Source organism: Coffea eugenioides, chromosome 2, assembly GCF_003713205.1.
Source record: "Coffea eugenioides isolate CCC68of chromosome 2, Ceug_1.0, whole genome shotgun sequence".
In the NCBI taxonomy this organism is placed as follows: domain Eukaryota; kingdom Viridiplantae; phylum Streptophyta; class Magnoliopsida; order Gentianales; family Rubiaceae; genus Coffea; species Coffea eugenioides.
Window position 1 is genome coordinate 42830695 of NC_040036.1, and position 21661 is coordinate 42852355.

The 21661-nt window shown below is 37.7% G+C and overlaps 1 protein-coding gene across 1 annotated transcript in view; it reads left to right on the forward strand.

The window, feature by feature from the left end:
- LOC113759760 overlaps window positions 1-21661 on the forward strand; it is a 56388-nt gene that overhangs the window by 20731 nt on the left and 13996 nt on the right. The window lies entirely within an intron of this gene.

Genomic DNA, 21661 nt, shown 5'->3' on the forward strand with positions numbered 1-21661 from the left:
CCAATCACCCCACAATAAGTGTAAATGAATATAGAAGTAAGGGTTTTCGTTGTCCGTTTCCAAGTTAGAGCGAATTAGGGTTTTCACGTTTTTCCGTAGTGTGACTATGCGGTACGGAGTGAGGATCAAATTTGGTAGGTAATAGTGACTTTTCGATGAGGAAATATTATATGATTAGAGGTGATAATAATAAGTTAGTGATTAGAAGGCAAAACCCTAGTATACGCGATTTAAGAAATCGGCTCGAACCGACGGATATCGATCACTACCGATTGAACCCACCACTTGACCACCACTTCCTTACCACCACATACTCTTGATATTTTTGCAAAATATCCCCCCTGTGAGAACCCGTATTTTTTTCCCTAATAATTTTCCTAGGGTTTTTCCCCTTTAATGACATGTTTTCTGCATTTTCTGGCTTAGGAAATTTTTCCTGGTGAATTTTATGAGTAATTATAATTTTTTAGTTGATTTTTATAGTATTGGATAGTGTTTGAAAAATTACGGATATATAACGGACGTGGGCCCCACTAGTGCGAAAAGTTCGTAAAAATTCGGCCAATTAGGTTGAGTTTCGGATACTGGTTGAAATTTATCGGGTATTAAGAGATAAGTAGAGGAGGTGAAGTGATTGATGTGAGAGGGAAAAAGAAGGATAGACCTGCATTTATGGAGTGACAAGTGTCACATGGCCATTGGTTGTCTTTGTTGACAACTATTCACTTTTTGACTTGTCTTACCAAGTGATGAAATATCTCAAAAAAATCACCAAAATTCACTCTTTTCTTCTCCCTCTTGGTCGGCACTCTTGAGCAAAGGAAGGAAGAGAACTCTTCAAAATTTTAGCTACCATCTAGTGCAAATCATCGAAACCAATCGCTTAAATTTGTTTCTACTCCATAAAATCCCTCCATTTGGTGCTAGTAAGTGATTTTGTGGAAGTGTTCAAGGAAGCTAAGGTGTCCTACAACTCTCCCTCTCTTGTGTTCTAGGTAAGTGGTGATTGAACTTCCTCCTACACCTAATGAAGCTTAAGTTATGCTTAGTGGTAGCTAAAGTGCTGAAATTTGTGATTTATTTCTTGGTTTGAGATGAATTGGTGAAGTTTTCAATTTATTGATGAATTTTCTGGTTTCATATGAATGTGATGTTGTGGCTATCCTTGATGATGGGAATTGATGTTTAATGACTCTAGTAGGTGTATATGATAGATAATTGTAACCAATTTTGGATTTGGAAGGAATTTGAGAAAGTTAGGGTTTTATATCCCCAATTCTGGTCGGTTTTATATCTCATGGTTAGAGGCCGAATTGGCCTTTTCTTAAAACATGAAAGTTGTAGGTATGGATATGTTTGAGGTGTCTGTAAAATTGCAGGTCATTTGGAGTAGTGTAGAGTGATAAATGTCGAAATTACTATTGCTGTTCTGGGTTCATCAGGATGGCCGAACTGCTCCTGTAATCGGCTGTTTTGACTGGAATTGCTTTGGATTTAGTTGTTGAGGTCTTCTGATGAAATGTAGCTTGATGTCTTAACTACCATATGCCTTTGGAATCAATGAATTTGGACTTGTATAGACTGAGTTGGACTAATTACAGCATAGTGTAATTTGTAAACCTGCAATTAAGGTTCTGGTTTGGTATTTTGCATATTTGACCTAGTTGTGCTAGGATTTGGACTGAGTGGCATTCTACATTGTTGTATCCCTGTCTTTTAGCTTCGAGATGGTGGGTCTTGCACCCTCATCCGATAAGCGTAGCGCAATTTGTGCCATTACCGCATAATGAGGACAAAACTGTTTTTGTTGTTAGGGCCAAGTTAGTTACATTTCCTGATTTTCTGGTTTGCTATAATGCTTATATATGCATATGAAACCCTATTGGGGTTGTGATTGGCATGGCTTTATGACTCGTTATCGAGTCTCATTGTATTTGTTTGTATGTTTTAGGACGTGACGGGGGTTCACGACGTCCTTTTAACGACGGTGCATGAAACATCACCTACTTGATTGGTGAGTATACTACTCACTTGAATGTTACAATGTGGCTTTGCTATATGTGATTTTGATGCCTTGAAGGCTTATTTGGCTATTGGAATGGATTGAGGTGAGGGTGTACTTGACCGCCCTCACCCCTTGTGATACCGTTAATGACTGTTTACCGCTTCACTGATATACTGCACTTGCTATATGAGATATTGAATTCACTTCATGAAAAACTGATTTGGTGTCGTTTGGACGAGTATCCAACGGCCTTACTGTACTACTGAGCTCAACCTCGTTGGTAGTCAATTGAATCGAGCCGGCGAGGGCTTGGTCGTGAAAATTGACATGCCACGGGGACTGTACTGGGGAATCTTGTAGTAATGAGACTCTTGATTCCGGTAAACTCGAGTATTACCAAAAGCTACTGATTGGAGTGCGGGCCCGGTTGGGGTATGTTTGGTGAAAGGGATGGGAGTGAAGTGGGTTCTACGGTTGGTACTCATAAACGTTGACGGAGAGTCAATGAGATTGGATCAAGAATGTAAGCGTGGAAATGGGCTCTTGAGAGCCGTCCGTATCCTTTTACCGACTTGTTTTATTCTTTAATTGTGTACTTGAAATGAAAGGTTATGATATATGCTCTTTGTTGCTTATGTGGTAGTAACTCACTGGGCTTAAGCTCATTCCGTTCCATTTGTTTTCCTTACAGGAAATGACCACTTTTGGATAAGGTTGTGTTAGTTGGTTGTCAAGTTGAGCTCATGTAAATGTCTTTTGAATAGCTCGAAACCCTAATGTGTATTGGGTTCAATTTCTTTTGATTGGCAAACCGAACATGTATATCCATGATGAATCGTTTTGATATGCCGCTTTGGCTTTTGGCTTGTAAATGTTACATTTCAATGTATATGTGTTTGGTTGATATTTGGTTGAATTTCGGATCAACTCGTATTTCAAACGGCAAAAGAAAAATTTTGGCTACTCTCGGCCTAGTATCCGGATTCTGACGTGGCCGGTACTGTTCATCATCGGCTTTGATTTTCATTTTTTTTTTTTAGTTTGTGATTTTGACTTGTTTGCGCGCGTTGGTATGTTCCGAAACATATTAGATCGACGTCAACTGATCCGTTAGTCCTGGCGAGAGTTGGGCAGGCAGTCCGCTAACCCCTTTGGTTCACCTTGGGGGAAAGTGGGGCTGTTACACCCCCCTCATCCTCAGCCTCATAACCGAAACATGTGGCCCAAAATGCAAGGAAAAGAAAGAGAAACTTGGATGGCTTTGGTGGTGACAAGTGTCACCCATCTATGGTTTCTTGTGGGTTGGTGTTGTATGATGCATATATGTGGTACATGATCTTGTAAAGGTAGTAGTAGTGGTAGTTTCAAGGTTAAAATATGAATTATAGCTTGAAATAACAAAAATTCCAGATTTCTGGAAATCTTAGCTTCAGTTCTGTCCGGTTCTATTTCATCCTGTTAGAGGCCGAACTAGGCTTAGTACAAAACATGAAAATTGTATAGAATGATATTTTATGGTTTCTTACAAAAGTTTAGCTCAATCGGAGCAACGTAGCCTATGAAAAGACCAAAATACCCTCACTGCCCTAGGATGCATCCAGTGATCCGTTTTAGACAGTTCATCCAATTGACCGTGTCTATTCACTATGATCCGTGCTGATTTAGCCATTTATAAAATCATGAAAGTTTTAGTACTTTGTCTTAGATTTTCAACGCCTCTATGAACGTCTTAAACGGACTTTGGTAGCTTGAGATATGGCCATTTGAAGGCAATACGGTTAATTAGCCGATTAGTTGGAATTTGGTTCTGTGAATTGGGAATTTGACTGGGTTACACTGCAAATTAGACTAGGTGGTCTTCACCAAAGTTGTAGCTCTCTGCCTTAGCTTCAAAATGGTATAAGTTGTACCTCAATCCAATACGCGTAGCCTCGGTTGTGTCCGTTACGCAAAAACACGTCAAATCTGTCTTTTGTTAAACTTCATTTCCGCACATGTCGTTAGCTTGATTTTGTACCTGTATGACCTTCAGCCTATTGAACGACTATTGAAATGAGATTATTCTGTATGTAACTTTGAGTTTATTTGAGGAAAATATTGAAGCCATAAATGGCTGGAAAATGGGTAAACACAAAGGGCATGCCGCCAAATTTTCACGAGAAAGATAAACTAGCCTTTGGAGTTCTAGTTCTGTATTTTGCAAATTTAACTTGGATGCACTGAAAAATGGGTCGAGGTATCTTCATGGAAGTTGTAACCTTTTGTCTAAGGTTCGAGACACCATCTAATACATTTTGATCCGATAACCACAGTTCCAGTTATGGGCAAATCGTGTAACCCGTTTGGTACCATTTTCATTTTCACGGACGCGCACGTGCATTTCTCAACCGTTTTTGCCGTTTTGGACCGTTTAGGTCTACTTTTGGTATTTTGTTACCATTCCGGCCGTTTCAGCCAATTTCGACATTCTTTTACCCTTAACGTCATTTTTGACCGTTTTTTATTATTTTTGACCGTTTTCGACCGTATTCGATCGTTTAAGTTATAAACTGCTATTGTGTGGCCGTTTCACTTATGTGTGTATATAATCTGTCAATACAGATTGTGAGGCTTTTGACGGTGACGGTCAAGCTCAGTGAATTGTATCATTTTTCGTGCCAAGCTTTATCAAGTGAGTAATTGGATTGTTTATTGATGTGAAATTGTTAAAGTGCTTTGTATATGTTAAATCTCACTCGACCTAAGCCCATCATTTGTTTTGATTTCCTATGTGAGAATACATGCCTTATGTTGAGTATCACCCTTTTGTTGTGTGCTGATGGGGGTGATTACATGACTGGAGTATCACCCTTTTGCTGTGTGCTGATGGGAGTGATTACGTGACTTGAATTAAACCCCATTTGATGTGTGCTGTTTGGGGTAAGTACTTTGTTGTGTACTTTGTTGAGAGATACCATCTACTGAGAGATCGGATATCTCAGGGCTTTGTTCCAGCCCGGTTCCAAGGGTTAGACGAACTATTCGAGCCAGTTGGGACTTGGTCGAAGATAGTTCCATGCTAAACTTGGGAATTAGTTCCTTGTTAAAGCTTTGACGAAAGCTAAGTTATTTTGTTTCGCTCGAGCTGCTGTGTGTTGTTGACTGGCCAGCGGGGGTTGATAAGGTGAACGAGGAAAGTTAAGTGGAGTCTACGGTCTATGAATACTTTGGTTGATAGAGTGTCAACAGGCGTTCAAGCTCGGGGAATTGAATTGGCTTTGGAGCCACCCATATCCTACCATTGTGATTTTACTTTTCTATTATTGATGTGAAATAACCTGATTACTTGTTATTTGGATGTGAGTTTACATTTATACCCCTGATTACTCACTAAGCATATAGCTTACCCCATTCCATTTGTTTTCCTTAGTAGGGGGCCGACGCGGGGATCGCTCTGGAAGGTGTTTAGTCTTTTGATTAGACTTTTGATTAGAGAATAGTTGAATTTATCCTTGTTATAAGTTGACTAGTAAGATGTATATTGTTATCGTGGTGGTTGTACTTATTAACTTTTCTAGGGTTTACTTTCTGATACTCGTGGTTTGTATGACTTGATGTACTAGTTTATGCAACCTTTGAAGCTATAATAGAGTAAATAGAACTTACTTGTGGCGTGAACTTTATTTTCTAGTTTTAGAGTATCGAGTCCTGGCGCGAGCTGGACAGGCGGTCCACCAAACCCTTTGGTTCGCCTTAGGGTGAGGTGGGGCCGTCACAGGTGGTATCAGAGCCTGCTTCGCGTGGTCTCTGCGCGTAGTGAGATTGGGCCAAGTGGTGAATAAGTATGAAAGACTAAGTGCTCGTTCGAGCATAAGTTATGGATCATAAATGTTATAGGCCTCAAATCTTTCTCATGGTATCTGAGGACCATAGATAGGTACGTCAGGTAGGAATTTTGAATGTAGATAGTTTACCCTTGGGACTGGCCAGCTCGAGATGTGAATTATCTTATTTTGGATTCTCGTGCCTGAGTACTCCAGAGTTGAGGCACTACTTGAGACTTGCATTTTGGGAACATGAACAGGCTTTGTCTGGCTAGAGTGAGTACAAGAGATCGACGGGCATCTTGGGAAGTGGAGTAAGAAACCGGACGGGGGTGATTTTCACTGAGTGTGGGACGACAAGTCACGTTTTCTTTCATTTTACCCTTGCATTGTCCCTATATGTTATTTACTTGTGGTATGTTAATGCCTACATATGTAGTACTTACTGCACTTGACTTTGTCTAACTTGAAATGTCCCTTGGTGTATATGGTGCATTATATTGTGTATATTTTTGGCGTGACTTGTATATATATGTACACATTTTGATCTTTTGATTATTTCATGCATTTTATAACTTTTCAACACTTTGATCTTGTACATATTTTGTCCCAATTATAGCAACTATAAAACCATCAAATGGAGACTCGTGGTGGGGGTAGAGGACGAGGACAAGGAGCCGAAGGGGTAACTAATGAAAATACAAGTATACAAGCCGAAACCCAGGTAGCTACAGTCATACAGTGAATGGCTGATTTATTAGAACGAATGGTCAACCAACAAGGTCAAGGCCAAGTACAGCATCCTGGAAATCATGAAGGAGAGGACCGTGCCTTAGAACGGTTCCAGAAGTTTCTACCACCAAAATTTTTGGGTGGGCCTAGCCCGGATATAGCGGAGAGTTGGTTGGAGCGAATGCTAGACATTTTTGCTGCATTAGGATGCCCGGAGAACGGCAGATAGCTTTCGTGTTATTCTTGATTTTGATGATCACAAAATCACTTTGAAATGTTTATCTAATTCTCTCCAAATATAAAAGTTTTGCTCTTTAGAGAATCAGGTACAAAGGAATCAAGGAAAGAAAATCAACCCAAAGAAGAAGCAAAAACAGGGTACTCATACCGGACGTCCAAAAGGAATCTGTCGGACGTCCGAAAGGATGAAAAACATCAAGAAGGAAACTCTGTCGGACGCTCGTAAGGAAGCATCGGACGTCCTGAAGGATCGGACACATGCTTCGGACGCACATCAATCTCATCGGACGTCCTAAAAATTCCACAAAGCTTTGATAACTCTCTGGACAACGTTCGGACACAGAAGCTCGGACGATAAAATCCTATCGGACGTCCGAACAACAACTTGACTGATTTTCGGACGATGGGATCGGACGATGACTAAGCTGTCGGACGTCCGACAGCCCCAATGGCTAGCTGACTCTTCATCTGCCTTCTATCCGTTGGAAGCATTAATGAAGCCCATTTTTGGTTCCCTTTAAATACAAACGATTCTAAATCAGACAGGGACTTTTGCACACTTTGTTTACAAGATCTAAAGAGATATTTTAGCTAGAAAATAGTTTCCCAAGCAAGATTTGTTCTCCTAGTTGTGTGAAGTTCTTGTAAGCTCTTCTCTTGTGTTTGAAATTTTCAATAGTGTAGCTTTGTTGAGGGTTATCTGAGTGATAGTAAAACTTCCTAACTTGACTAAGTGAGGCTTGGGGCAAGGAGGAAGTGATCCCTCCATTGTACATTGAGTTGATTATTGTTCATCAAAGAGAAGGTGCTTATCTTTGTGATTGGTCTTCAAGTTTGAGGAAAGCTTGGTAGACAATCGATTTGATACTCTATCTTATTCTTTTTGTTTAATAAAATTCTCATTGCTTATATATATCCTTATTTCTGATCAACATTGTTCTATTCTTCAAAATTACTTGATTGATCGCTACTAGAAAAGAAGGTAAATTTTTATTAAGTAAAAAGTGCATAAACTCAATTAAGTTTTTAATCAACCTAATTCACCCCCCCTCTTAGGTTGTCTTTGGACCTTACAATTGGTATCAGAGCTTGGTCTCCTAGAGATTAAGCTCAAGCGGCTTGGAGTAAAGATGACAACTAATCATGCCATGTTTGTTGAGGGGCAATCTGTCACTAGGCCTCCCATGTTTAATGGTTCTAATTATGTTAGTTGGAAAGAAAGAATGATTATCTTTTTGTAATCCATTGATATTGAGTTATGGTTTATTGTGAATGATGGACCGCATGATGCTAACATTCTTGATGCAGATACAGGTTTGTTTCGGCCTAAAACAAGAGCTGAGTTGAATGCTCAGGATAGAACCAATCTCACTTTGAATGCCAAAGCCATGAATGTTATTTATAGTGCCTTAGACTCAAATGAATCGATTAGAGTAAAAGGATGTAAATCTGCTAAAGAAATATGGGATAAGCTAAAAGAAATTCATGAGGGTAGTGACAACGTGAGAGAACAGAAAAAGTCTATCTTGGTCACAAAATATGAATCATTTAAAATAGAACCCCTTGAGGATATTGACAAAATCTATTGCAGGTTCAATGACTTGATCAAAGATCTCGAGGTGTTAGGCAAAGAGTACACCTTGGGAGAGAAAAATAGGAAAATTCTCAATGCATTGGGCAAAGAATGGGAAAGTGAAGTGACTGCAATAGAGGAGGCTAAGGATTTGAATTCTGTGCCTATTGAATCTCTCATTAACTCACTAACCTCCTATGAGTTGAAGTTAAAAACTAAAGTGCAGGAGGAAGAGGACGCGAGAGCAAAGAGAAACATAGCTCTAAAAGCAGCTCAAGGTGAAGATGATCCAACTCAGTTGGATGATGAAGACTCGGATGGTGATGACAACGATCTTGCTCTCATCACAAAAAGCTTCAAGAGAATCCGGAATAAAAGGAAGTTTAGAAGGGGAGGACCTAGCAATCAATTCCAGAATCAGTCTTCAAACGCAAGGAACAAAGAAAAACAAGAATTCAACAAGAAACAATTGGACAAATGCTACGAATGTGGACAGCCTGGACACTACGCAAACGAATGCTCCCTGAAGAAAAAGAAAGATGGAAAAGCTGATCGAAAGCCAAGGTTCAACAACTTCCAGATTACATGGAATGAATGTAACTCCGAAGGCGAAGTTGAAGAAGAAGAAGAATCAGCTCAAATGGCCTTCATGGCTATTGGAGATAATGAGGTAACTTCCATACACTCTCAATCTGATAGTGATGATGAAAATGATGATGATCTTGAATCCTTTGTTGAAAAATTGCATAATGCCTTGAAGGAATCTGTGAGAACCCGTAATTTGCATTTTCTTGGTTTTCGCCTTTTTCATGGCTTGTTTTCTGCACTTTCTGTATCCGGAAAATTTTCTAGATAAATGTTATGAGTAAATATAGTTTTTAGATGATTTTTCTAGTATCGAATAGATTTTGAGAAACTAAGAGCGTATTTTGGACGTGGGACCCACTAGTGCGAAAAGTTCGGAAAATTTCGGCCAACTAGATTAAGTTTTGAATACTGGAATTATTTTACCGGGTGTTAGGAGATAAGTAGAGGGTGCTCAGTGGATTGATATGAGGGATACAAGTTAGGTAGATATTTAATAAGGTGACAAGTGTCACCATAAGAGTTAGTCTTGCCATTTGACCACTATTCATGCCTTTACCAAATTAATATCAAAATTGACCAAAAATCTTCCATTTTTCCTTCAAGCTTGGCCGAACCTCCTCTTACAAGAAAAGAAAGAAAAGCTTCCAAGTTTCTTGCTCCAATCTTGTCCAATCTCACAAACTAACCGTTTAATCTTGAATTCCTTCCATAAAACCTCTTCAAGTAGTGATTGTGAGTTGGTGTGTGAAGTTGTTTGGAAAGTTAAGGTGACCCATAGCTCTCTCTCTCTTGTTTTAAAGGTAAGTTGTGAAGAACCACCCTCCTCCTTTAATTGATGCTTAAATCATGCTTAGTGATAGTATAAGATGCAAGTTTATGGATTAATTCTTGATTTGTGGTTGAAATGATGAAGTTTTATTATTTTTGGGGATTTTTCTGTTTTAATATAAGCATGATTATGTGGCTATGTTTGATGATTGAAAATGATGTTTAAGGACTCTATGAGGTGGGAAAAGTGATTAATTGCAACCAATTTCTGTTTTGGACCAAAAATTGAAAAGTGAGGGTTTTGTGATGAACATTCTGTCCGAATTTTTAGGTCATAGATAGAGGCCGAATTGGCCTTGGCTTAAAACATAAAAGTTGTAGGGAATGACATTTTAGAGGTGCCTACAAAATTTCAGGTCAATCGGAGTAACGTAGAGTGAGAAAAGTCGAAATTACTATTGCTGTTCTGGTTTTACCCGAATTGGAGAATTGTTTCTGTAATTGGTTTTTTTGGTCAGGAATGCTTCCGAATCGGTTGTTGAGGTATTCTGATGAAATGTATCCCTGTTTCTTAGCTTTCAGCTGGTTTTGGAATTTCTTGATTTGGACTTGTAGAACCTGAGTTATGATGTTTCCGCTTGAATGCGTTTTGGTGAATCTGTTTTACGTTGTTGATGAAGTATCTTGTATTTTTGACCTGTTTGCACTCAAAAATGGGTTGATTGACCTTCTGTGATGTTGTAGCCCTGTCTTTTAGCTTCGAAATGGTGGGTCTTTCACCCTCATCCGATAATCGTAGTGCATTTGGTGCTATTACCGCAAAGTAAAGTCAAAACCTGTTTTTTTCAGGGCCAAAGTTAATTGCATGTCCGAAATTTCTGGTTTTCTTTAATGTTTGTATATGTTTATGGAACCCTATTGGGGTCATACTTGGCATTGGTTTATGACTCGTTATCGAGTCTCCTTGTACTTGTTTGCATGTTTTAGGGCTTGCTTTCATTCCGGTCATTTCCTAGCTAACTTTTGTACTTGTACTACTTTGAGCCTCGTGAACGGCTTTTGGGAAATGAGATGACTTTTGTGTGAGATGTTGGGACTGATTTGAGGAAATAATGAAGCCTTAATGGCTGGAAAAGTAAAAAATTTAGGGGAAGTGCTGCCCGATTTTCTAGGCCGTTTGGTTCTTTTAAGTTGGATTTGCCTTTTGGTAGAAATGAAAGGGCTTTTGGGTTGTTGAACCTAGGTCTTCATGTTATCTTTTTAGTCCCAAAAATCATGTTTTGTACCCTTGCATTTGTAATTATTTGGCGAGGCATACGACTAGTAGTCGAGCCTCATGTGCATTTTGTTTACTCGATTATGGATGTGAAACCTTCAATTGGTTTATTTTGATTATTTTAGGGTTTCTTGGCGATTAAGGCCAATCTGAAGTAAAAACTTTTGAAGTTGAATCGGTGAGTGTATCACTCCCCTCCATTGTTGTTTAACTTGATTTCTGCTCTGCAATCTGTTTATTTGTTCGAGACGAGGGTGTACTTTATCACACTCGTTCTCTTGTCTGGTCATATGCCAATTTACTATGCAAAATTTGAATATGTTATCTGTGTCTGCATCTGTTCGGATTTCTATGACCTATGAGCTCAATCCTGTGGCTAAGTTATTCGAGTCGGGCCGGCAAGGGCCTGGACGATTAGATAACGAACCACGGTAGTCTGTTCGGGGATTTTGGGTATTGAGACCCTTGATTCCGGGTATACTCGAGTATTACCATTTATGTTCGAATACGGTGAGCGGGCCCGGTAAAGGGGTGTTTGGTGGACGGAATTCGGTGCGAAGTGAGGTCTACGGACGCGTTGGTTCTATATACGTTGACGGAGAGTCAACCGGTTTGGATCAAGTATTGCGCTGGAAATTTGGCTCCTGAGAGCCACCTGTATCCTTCTGATTTGAATCATTAGTTACTTTACTTTACATCTGGCATGTGTATCTGATTTGTTAAATGTGAAATGCCATGATTTTCTGCTATATGTTTGGGACCTCATTGAGCGCAAGCTCACCCCTTTCTGTTCCTTTTTGTTTTCCTTACAGGAAAATAAATACTTTTGGACTGGATTTGACAAATGGTTGCCGAATTGAGCTAGTTAGACATATCTTTTGTATAGCTCATTGATTTAAACCCTAAATATACTTTTGGGTCCGTTTCTCTTTTGGATTTGGCAAACCGTACATGTATCCACTTTTGAATCACTTTGGTATGCCCTTTGGGTTGTATATGCTAACTTTTGAGATGTAAATATTTGCTTGACGTTTGGTTGGGTTTTGCCATGTCGGTTCCTATTCATGGCCGACTCCGATTTCGTTTTGTTTTATTCTGGGATTTTGACTTGTCTATGCGCGTTGTACGGTCCGGAACGTATTCGATCGCTCTAATTTGAACCGTTAGTCCTGGCGAGAGCTGGGTAGGCGGTCCACCGAACCCTTTGGTTCGCCTTAGGGTGAGGTGGGGCTATCACAGAAAGCTAATACGTGTTCATTTTGCATTATTTTTGGGGTTGTTTCATGTGGTTTTTTAGTCAAAGTGCAAGGTTTACAGTCCAAATTACTTAATTTCACTTGAAAGTTGTGCCATGAATCATTTGGATTAAGTACTTGTACATTGTGCAGCTGTACTTGTAAATTCTTTGTATTTTTTTAAGGTTGGAAGATCAAGATGTGATATGGAGTTAAATGACCGATTCTTGAAGCTTTTGAAGTGAATGAATATGCTCGAGACACCGCAAGTAAGATTGGAAAGTATGGCACAATACAAGGAAAAAAAAAAGAAAACTTGCATGTGAAGCCAGTGAGAACCTGGCCATGTATTGCTGGAGTAGATTGAATCCGTTTGTGGATTGTACGAGGGCTCGAACAGATTCCATCAGTAGATTCAAGCTAGAGAAGTTTGAAATTTGAGCAAGAAATAGAAGTGCTCAATCCATATGCAGATTGGATGTTTATCGGATGGATTGCTTAGCCAAATCAAGGGCAGAAGAGTTTCACTTCACGAACCAAAAAAAAAGCATTGCAATCTTGCCGAGAAAAAGTGACATATTTGTTCGTGGATTTCTCAGCCAAATTTATTGCAGCTGAGTATGTATAGTAATTTTTCACACTTCTTTTGCATGGTTTCTGAAGGCCAACATGATGAGACGTTTTGCAGTTGCACTTTGAAGCTCAAGGGAATACATTGTTGACTCTTACATAGAAATAAACACTCATTTAGCCATAGATAAGTCTACCGAAGAATAAAAGAGAAACTCTCTCAACTTCTTCTTCTAGTAGTTCTTAGAGGAAAACTTTGATCTTTTATTATTCTTCTTGGAGAACTCTTGATGTAACGCAACTCTTGGAAGGCAATGGAGATGATGAAGTTTGAAGACATTTGTTCTTCCAATCAATGAGCAATTTCTTCTCCCTTTCTCTCCTTATTGTTGGATATTTGTTTGGTTTCATTAAAGACTTAAAATTTCGTCTTATTATCAATTTGTCTGGCTAAATACTTGTGTTCTAGGAATAGATGAAACTGGTAGCTATTTGATTTGGCCACGGTTGTAGTTAAACCTGCTATATCTCGTACTCGATTATTTGTTCAATCCTTACTTTAATGTTTGTGAATGACTAACCACCATTTGCAAATCATATTGGTTGTTGTTAGTCTATGAAAATAATTGACAATGATGGATGTGAATTGGATGAAATCTATGCATAGTCACACGAAAGTAGAGATGCATTTGATGGATTTTGTGGCACCTATTTGTTTCTCTTTGCTCCTGAAGAATTTTCACTAGTGATTTCACAACGAAAATAGGGAAACATAGTGATTGCGACAAATCATTTCATCAACAAAAACGAGTTTTGATTACCTCTGGAAGTGCAATCCCTATCAAGACAAAAGTGATTCGCAAGATGTGACCAAGATAAGTCGCGTGTTGAGCTATTGGTGGATTCAAACCCTTGAACATTTGGATTTGGTTGAGTTTCTCCATCAGTTGTTCTTGTTCATTGTAGCTAGATAGTATTAGTTTTGTTGAGTTTGTTTTTGTATCCCACATCAGGAATTTTATAAAGAAGTCTCCCTTCTTGGTAGTTATAATTTGCTATATTTAAGTGAGTTCAAGTGCGCTAAAGGCACTAGTCCAAGAGGGTTTTAGGGGGTCCATGTCTCGGTGTAAAAGAAATTTTCATTAAGCATCAAACCAAAAGAGCAAGTTAGTTGGTCCGTTAAGCATTTGTGCTATTTAGACTCTTTTTTATTTTCGATTTTAGGTGGTTTTAGGTCTAGGAATTATTTCTTAGGGTTTTATGCTCTCTCTTCCTGGGGTTTTGTAATCTCATTTTGTTATAATAAATCTACTACCCCTTCGTCTATGGATGTCGGTCAATTTGACCAAACTACACAAAATTTTGTGTCTTTCTATTTGGGGCAAATTACACTTGACCCCCATGTGGTTTAGTATTTTTGTACATAACTCCCAAGTGATTTCAAAATCTATACATAACCCCTTTATGGTTTGGATTAAAGTGTCAAAGTAACAAAATGTACAATCTATAATAGAGTCATCTAAAATGTCAAAAATACCCCTATGTAAAGTTCGAAATTATTTATTAACTATAGAGGGGTTATGTGTATATTTTGAAAACCATAAGGGGGTTATATGGTAAAGAAATAAGCCATAATGGTAAAACATAAAACCATACGGGGTTGGTGCATCATGTATGTTATGTTTATATTTTGGTCACTTTAAACATTTTAATTTTTAAACAAGGGTAATTTTGACATTTTAAAGGTTCCATTGCGAATGATCATTGCCGTCACTTTGACATTTAATCCAAACTATGAGGGGGTTATGTGTAGCTTTTGAAACTATAGGGGGTTATATACAAAAATACTAAATCATAGGGGGTAAAATATAATTTGCCCTTCTATTTGTTTTATTTGCTTTGTTATTCATCTTTTATTGAATTGCCAAGAGCCCTATTGTTATTATTGGTCAATATCTTGGGACCAGAGCTAAAAAATCAATATTAGCATTTTAGGCTATGGATTCTTGATAATGATAACTATCAACATCAATTTTGATTTAGCGCTATAGAAAGTGGAGAAAGAGCCCATTGGAATTCAATTGAGTTTTTTGTGAATAAGAGCTATTTGACTCGTTGGGACTCATTGAGAGTTTTGAGAAGAAGGTGCAGTAATATTACTATGTTCTTATTTTTAAGCCATTGGGATCTATTGAATCTTTTGTGAGTTTTAACCTATAGGGACCCGTTGAGCCTTTTGCATCTTGGCTCATTGGTGGCTCATTCGAGTCCATAGGGATTTTTGTGGTTCATTGGGATCTATTGGAATTTTTATGGAGAAGGTGAAGTGTGTTTGCTATTTCTCTGCTATTTATCAGTGTTGGATACATATCAAGGTGGAGATTTGTTGAGTTTGTCTTTGTATCCCGCATGAGAAATTTTATAAATAATTTTTTCCTCTTGATGGTTATAAATATAGTAAATTTAAGTGAGTTCGTGCTAAGGGCAATAGGCCAAGGGAGTTTTGGGGGGCCCATACCCCTATTTAAGAGAAGTTTTGGTTATGCATCAAACCCAAAGAGCAAGTTAGTAGGCCTTTGACCTGTTAAGCATTTTGTGCTATTTATACCCTTTTGTATTTCCAGTTTAGGTGCTTTTGGACTTAGGAATTATTTCTTAGGATTTTGTACTCTCGTTCTATTATAGTGAATATGCTACTCATTCACCCGTTAACGTAGGTAAATATGACAAAAACACGTAAAATTCTGTATCTTTCTGTGTATTTTATTTGTTTTGTTATTATCCTTATTGAGTTGTTAAAAGCCCTATTGTTCTCGTTGTTCAATATCATTGGGCTAGACCTAACAAGTTATTCTAGTTAACTATAGTTTTGTCAATTTAAATAATAGACTTGGTTATGGGCCTTAGTAATTGCAAAGTTGCTCCTTGAAGGATTGTCATCCTAGTACCTACTCTATACTTAGTTCATGACTTGTATACTTGCAGAAATGAGGTATCAGGTTAAAGCTAATAAGCATAAATTTGAACCTCTTGACGCTGTTGTCGAGGAGCGTGACAATGTTTGGGCTAAACGAGCTTTATTAATCTAGATGATTATTTGTTTAGTTATTCTTTACCTTAATGTTATAAATTTGACTATTGGTGCAAAAAGTAGTGCAATTGTTAAATTCTTGTTTGTCTTGTTTGCTTGAGGTGTATGAACTAAGCCTTACAAACTATTGTTTCATTTGACCCAGAAATTGAAAGGACAAGTAGGAGGAGATGAAGGAATGCACACTAGAGCTGGTGGAAATGCTATTAGGAGGAGAAATAACAATTGAACTTCCATCGCTTGAACAAATGGTAGATCAAGAAGTACATTGTAGAGTGCTTAGGGATTTTGCTTTACCCAGACTAGAAGGTGCATAAGCAAGCATTATGAGGCCTATGATAAATGCTAATAAGTTTGAGATTAAGCCTGCAATAATCTCAATTCGAAGGTAATGCTACCGAACACCCTAACTCTCATTTGTCTACCTTCTTTGAAATTTGTGTCACTATTAAATTGAATGGATGAGTGAAGATGCAATCAATCCAATGTTATTTCATTTTTTATTGAGAGATAAAGTAAGCGCTTGGTTACAATCTTATGCACCAAACACCTTCGCTACTTGGAATGATTTGTCGAGTTTGGATGAATCATTTGAACTTGTTAGAGTGGAGGGTTTGAGCAAGATATGGAAAGATGCAAGTTTTAGCTAAAAATATTAATTTCTCAATTCTTGACATAATGAGATTTTTGAATTTGATTAAATTACAAATACAAGAGCATGTTAATTTAACTTCATATGGTGACACTGTAGTATTGTCACATTCAAACATTTGAAGTGAACTTCTATTTATTTGCAATTTAATTTATTACTTGTGCCAAAGTTGAGGATTATAACTTTGTCAAATATCTTTTGATTTGAATTAGGTCATTCATTTGATGAATAAGAGGAGATGGGGCTGATAAGTTTATGCTTAGAGTCATTTAGATGAAGTTATGAGAAAGCTATGAGATTTTCACATCCATTTCTTTTGTGTTATTGTAAATATGGTGCGGTGAAAGAAAGATTCACATAAAAGAAGAGGATTTTAACCAACAATATGAATTAAGGTGGTTATGCAAACATCTTGGAACTTGCACCTCTTCCACCTCTTCCTGAGCAACATGAACAGCATGAAGAGGAAGAGTGATTTTTCTCTACCTTTATCTCTCCTTACTTGATGCTTATAGTAGTAATAGTAGTTTGTGTTACTAGTTTCTTTAAATAGAACTTCCCTTAAGTAGTTCCTTTACATAGTTTTGTTCTTGTTGATCATATGAATATATGTGTCTGCTTGACATTATGATGTATTTTAAAACTTCAATGCTTTGGTTGAAATATATCTGTAGATACCAAATTTTTAGTGTAATTTCATTTACTATTTATTTTTATTTTTATTTATCGTGTTAGTTTTATTTACTTTTTATTTTTTAGTTTTTTATTTTTAGCCATTTTAGCGTAGAATTTCTCGGAAAGGAAAAGCATTCACAAAAATATGCTTTAGTTATTTTAGATTTAAATTCATTGTTATTTAATTAAAAAAAAAAGAAGAAAAGGAGAGGAAAATCATCACTAGAAAAAAAAGAAAAAAAAAGGAAAAAAAGAAAAAGAAAAAAGCGAGTTCATGGACCATGAAAAGCATCGCATCAAAACCCTTCCTCATGTTTTTCTGCAAAAACGCAGATAAAATTTTCCAGCTCCTTAGCCACGGATTTCCTTCATTTCTCCTTATTGTTTTTCTCCACCGTTTGATCATTTCTTTCGTCCCACCTGGTCTTCATCTGCAATCAAGGACGATCAATAAGAATCAATCGGATGGCCACGACAAAGAGAGTGGAATGAAGTTTATGAGGGCCCTTGATATCAGGGTTTTGAGGGTCGGCTATCTGATATAAAAAGAAAGGGACAGCAGCTGGGAAAAGGGGGAGGATCGGGGCTGACGGCTAAGCAAAAAAGGGTCTGAGAGCTGGGGAGGAAGAAAAGAAAGGGGGCTTCAGGGGAAAAACAAAAAGAGGGAAACCAGAAAGAAAAGGGCGACTAGCAAAGAAAGAAACGAGAGGCAGAGGTGGAGAGTCTTGAGAGGCTATTGGCGGCTGTGAGTAGAGAGAAAAGAAAAACAGAGAGCTACGGCCGAGAGGGAAAAGTCGAGGGAGCATCGTGAGAAAAGAAAAAACAGAGAGCTGGGTGGCGGAGAAAGAAACCTGAGGAAGTGTGGTGTTGCGGCTGAGAGAATGGGGGAAGCAAACAAAGAGAGCGAGGGAGAGGCTACGGGAATTTTCTGGGGGGCTTCGGGCAAGTCGGCGAGAGGGAACAAGAGTGAGGGAGAAAAGGATTTCGGCTAAGTGAAAAGAACGAAGGGTTTTTGGGAGGCTGAAAAAGTAGGAAGAAACGGCTGAGGATTAGAGAAAGGAAGAAGCACTGGACAAGCTTCGGAAAGAGAGATAAAATTGAGAGGGAGAAGGAGTAAAATTTACAGAAAATCTGGTCACCAAGCTGACTTTTCAGCCATGTTGTGACCCAGATTTCTCTCCCAATATACCTACTTTTGAGGAGATTTGTGTTGCTTCCTCATCTACAATACTTTTGAGGAGATTTGTGTTGATCTGTATCGGAAAAAACTGCTGCAGCATCATCGAATTCGAGGCCAAGCTTGCTGTCCTCAGCCTTCTTGAGAGCTGCAACCTGGGTTTCATATTTGGTGGAACTTTCTCATCTTCCTGCGGATTTCCGTTGCAGTTTCAACTTCATAAGGAGGTGAAGGTAACCATAGCTCCCTTCCTGGCTTGATTTGACATGTTTTGCACGAAGAACAAAACCTGTTTGATGTCAACTTTGAATTATTTTTTTTTTTTGCTGCGGTTTTTCCATTGCTGTTTGGATCTCCTTCGTTGGACATTCAATGACCTTTGCGTGGGAATTTGGGATTATGTTGATGTTTTGTGTTTGCCGAATCAATAGTTTTTCTTTTGGGTTTGCGATGATTTGGTGTTGAATAAGTGTTCATAAGTGTTCAAAGCAGCAAAACCAGAGTTGCAGATGGCTTTTGAAGTTTGCTGAAATTGTCCCAGAATTTGCATGATCTTCTCCTCTGAATTTTGTGTTTAAACAATGGTCAAAAATGGAAAAATGCTTGGTGTTCGTTGCCCACTTTGGTTCAAGTTTTAGCTGTTTGAGCCATGAGTTGGGTTTGAATGAAAAGAGATTGCATTCGAGTAACCGAGAAAGAAGGCTTTTCGGACTGCAGAAGAAAGTTTCTTCGTAGGCTGCATGAAACAAATATCAGAAATGGCATTTTAACCCCTCTAATTTCCCTTTGTTCCTTTATGGCCCAGAAACTTTGGAAAGTCATTCGATTTTGCCCCCTTTAACATGCTATTTTCCCTTGGTTTGCTTTCATGTGATTATTGAACAAAACATGCATGAGCTTTTGGGATGAATTGTTGAGGTTTCATAGCATTTAAGAGATTTATGACTTTAATTTCGTTTGTTTTCTTTAGCAAGATTTTGGGATCTTTGATGTTTAATCCTAGCAAATTGATTTTCATTTGTTTTATGTGATTTTTATCATTTGATTGGGGGTCTCCCTCTAGGTCCTTAATGTATTTTTTATTTATTTCTTGTTAGGCTTTTAATTTTTATGGTAATAATAAATTAATCCTTTGAATCCTCTTTAATCTTTTAAACGGATCCTTTTTTTGTTTTAATTGGATGAATAGGGGTTGTTTAACTCATTTTGAATGCTTTGTTTAGTCACTCAATTTTATTTTATTTCCTTCCTTGAGATTTTGTTAATTAAAGTGATGCCTTGACATTTTCTTTGTTTTTGGAGGGTAAAATAGTAATTTCACTTCGTTAGGGCATCGATTCAAGGGAGGTATACTCTATCCCTTATTTTGACCTTATTTGACCCTATGTGAACTTATGTGACTATATGTGTTTAATTGCATGCCTTTTGAATATTTTATTTATTTATTTATTTTTCGCTTTATTTGCTTAATTTCGTATATTTATTTAAGTTCCTTTTTGATCATTTAAAAGGCACTTGAATGCCAATTTGTAATAGTTAGGTATTTCTTGCAACTATTTATTTTATTTCCCCCTTTTAGATTGTAATAGGCCTTCTCCCAAAAAATGTAATAGTTAGGGCCTTAATTGTCTTGTGTGTTTTGCATGTCTATGTGCTGTGTGTTTAATCGCTTTCTTAGGTTTTGGCACCTAGATGTGCATGCTTATGTGTTATGTGAATTACGTGCTCACATGTCTACTTGCTTTAATTATGCACATTACTTATATGTGTGTATGATGGAGGCAAATGCACGTAACCGTGGCTAGTCCAATGCTAGTCATGGTTGTCCCCTCGAGCTCTTACAAGTCCAATGCTTGTGAGAGAGTGTAGATATGGGCTAGTCCAACGCTAGACCCTTAGGGACCCTTCGCGCGTTAGATCATGATTGCATGATTGTGTGATCACTTCATTTCATGCATATCTTAATTTTCTAGGGCCTCTTTCATCATATTGCATGACTCTTTTCTTATATACATATACCCCTTCCCCCATATTCTCCCTTATATGTATATTATTCGCCCCCTTTGTATGATACATTACATTAAACTTGCATTTTATTTTAGATTTAGGATTAGGGTAGTGCATTTGCTTGATTAGATTAGGGAACCCCTTGGATATGGGATATGGACGAGTTTGGCTTTTTCTAGCCTTAGCACGCTCGTATTCCCTCTATTAAAAGGGAAAATTGAGTCACGAACATTAGTCCCCCGTACCCGACATGATGCATTCCTTTAAGACATGTATATTTGTATGATTATTTTATTTTATTTCTTTTCTTAGAGTCTCATATTTTTTGCATTATTCGTGACTTCTTCAAAGGGTCATTATTGGGCATCACAATTAATGTGAATGGCACCATTCAAGCTTTGAAGAGAAATTTTGCCCCCGATGTCCCCCTAGGTCTAGGGTTTTGCATTCATATAGTACATCCGAATGTGATAAATCTTTTGGTTAAAATAAGAAAATCCTTGACTAAATCGCGCAACTAGCCTTGGCTAGGTTGAGAGGGTGCCTTGGACTTCGTCCTTGCCTTCCCTCTCTTCAAATGTGACTCCCGAACCTTTTTCTTTGATTTACGTAGACTTGGAGTCGTTTAAAAAGGGTTTTTCCTTTTTTTCTTTAAAAATTCATTTTTAGGTGACTTGGTACACCTTAACTCTATACCAAGTGGTGACTCCATTTTTCATTCAATAAACCCTTTTTAAACTATATTTTGGGTCGAATCGTCGCATTTTCAAGTCCCATTTAGACCCACTTTCTTTGTAACTCAAAAATCATTTTTCAAATCAATAACTCACTTTTTAAAAATTCACTTATTTATTTATTTATTTTTCTTGTAAAAAATGGGGCGCGACAATATCTTCTCTATTCCCACATTGAGGACAATGTGGTGATTAAGTGTGGGGGAGGGAAATTGACTTTTGGTAATTGGATGGCCATGGACATAAGTGAACATGGGTTTTTGTGATGATTGGACTTATGCGTACTTGGTTTTTGAAGACAATTTTGGGTTGTTGATAATGAGTTTTGGTTGTTGAAGACAATTATGGAATACCTTGAATATGATGATGAATTGTAAATAAAGGAAAATATATCTTGTTAAGAAGAGAAAATTGTACTTATAAGTGCATATTTGATGACTTTTCTTATTTTCTCTTGATTATATTGATTATGGGACAGGTGTAGTTTATAGGAGTAAAATTATCTTCTAGTTATTCTCCTTAGTTCTTAGCTGAA